Genomic DNA, 2,418 nt, shown 5'->3' with positions numbered 1-2,418 from the left:
TAGTTTAACCAAAACAAACAAAACATTAGCCAAGTACGTCCGACAAGCTCGACGGCAAATGAACGAATGATGTGTATCTTAATAATTGTGTCTATATATAAATACATACACACACACACACACACACACACACACACACACAGAGAGAGAGAGAGAGAGAGAGAGAGAGAAGGTGTCCTTACTTTTTTTAGCAAAATGTTGTCAGTATATTCTACAATTAAAAAAATAAGAGAAATATTCTACAGTAAACATAGGGCTCGAAAAAAAAAGTAAAAAATGTTTCATTAAAAAATTATAATTACTTACGTTAATTTCATTTAAAAATGTCGTACGCTCTTATAAACACAGTACTAACATCTATCAAATATTTCAATACAATTTTATATTTGTAAAATGTATGTAACTACTTACAAATCCTTATAATTTACTAATCATTATTGATGTTACGAATCAGATCACATTATCTATCCATGACGACCTCAATTAGTAAACACACAGTTTATGTAAACAAATTAAATAAGCCTTGTTAATTTGTTCTCATACTTTATCGAACGAAAATCAACACATTGTATTACTTCGTAGTTCTTTTATAATTTGTGGCCTTTTTTCATCGCTTACGATAATAATACCTATGTACATAGAGCCTATGTTTGTACGACATTTTCTTTTCTTATTCATAAAATATGATTACTAGCTGGTATCGGTTTGCTAAAAAAACAAAAACAAAAAAAAAAGACAGTAAGGACACAGTGTATAAAAAAAAATTTTAGATATCATATATGAAATATCTTTAAGAAAAAAAAAAAAATATATATATATATATATAAATATCTTATAATTAATATATATCCACACTTATATGTACATATATATTTATATACATTTATATATTTATGTATGTTGTCCTCTGGCACGAATATTGGATTATATATAATTTCAGATATAAAAATAAATGTAAATTTATACGTAGAAAGTAAATTATTTCTTTTTTTTTTTTTTTGTTTCTTGTTTCATAGTACCTTTCTTTAAATCCCTTTCATGAATAATGATTCCTTCATGGTTACCGCCCCTCCCCCCTGCTCAGATTTATATCCCGCTCGATAGATAACACTAATACACCTACGAAATGATTTTGTCGGATTGAATTTATTTTCTGATTTTATCCTTAAATGCAATTTTGAATGTACTACTTGTACGTCCGATTTTTCTTGGAATAATTCGAACAATTCAACTTTCTTAATCTTTTGATCGATCTCTTTTCTTTTAAAAGATTACAAAAAAATTCTTTTCAATATTTTACGCAACAATGATATTATATATTATTATAATTCTGTTCAAATATGTTTTATTATATCGCTCGAATAAATTTGTAATAATATATTTCTCTTTTAATGTCATTTCAATAAGTCAATATATATTTTAGATTATTGCCAATAACTTTGAACTATTATTCTTAATGTATCGTTACAAATGTAGATTCATTTAAAACGGGACCATTTGAAAGGATCGATCATTACTGTTGTACGTGTATTTAAACGAAATATAGTTTTAATTTCAGTGATATCATTTATATGTTTACCAAAATTTAATGTAATGAATACCATTCTAATTAAATTTTACCATTACGCGAATTTTTAATATTGTATAATAACTTGCGAAGCACTGTTATTCATTTCTTTTTATATTTTAGTTTTCTTTTAAATACCATTTTATTCCCACTAACGTTACCCTTCAATAATATTGACGTCAATATAATTATTAATAATTTAAGAAAATATAGTTCCATTTATATTTCCAAATTTTCTACTGTCGAAATAGTTTTGTCCCCAATTCTATATAAATATATATATATATTTATATATATATATATATATATATATACACACACATACGCGCGGGCGCGTATACATAAAGGACTTACTGTCCGAATACTTTTGTCCACACTGTTCTATGTAAATATGTAAATAAACGTACGTATTATACATAGAAGGAACTTATTGTCTGAATACTTTACTCCTTTGCTGTGTGTAAATATACGTGCGTATTACACATATATACACACATACATACATATACATATATATATATATATATATATATATATATATATATATATATATATATATATGCTACTGCTAAAATTTTATCAAGTTTTTCATTAACATTAAGATTTAATTCTGATTAATGATCTCTTCGAATCGATTTAACAGTCTTAATGAATGCAAAAGAATCACAATATCACGAACATAAACGTAAATATAAAATAATTCCCATTTGTCCAATGAGAAGAAATATATTCGAGATCTTGCAGTCTCACGGGAATGGTCGAAGTGTGTCGGTAAAAAAAAAAAAAAAAAAAAAAAGAAGGGAAAAAAGCATAAAAAGAAAAAAAAGAAACGGAAGGAAAAAAAAAACAAA

Source organism: Vespa velutina, chromosome 8 (genome assembly GCF_912470025.1).
Source record: "Vespa velutina chromosome 8, iVesVel2.1, whole genome shotgun sequence".
Lineage (NCBI taxonomy): Eukaryota > Metazoa > Arthropoda > Insecta > Hymenoptera > Vespidae > Vespa > Vespa velutina.
Note: the sequence above shows the minus strand (reverse complement) of the source record.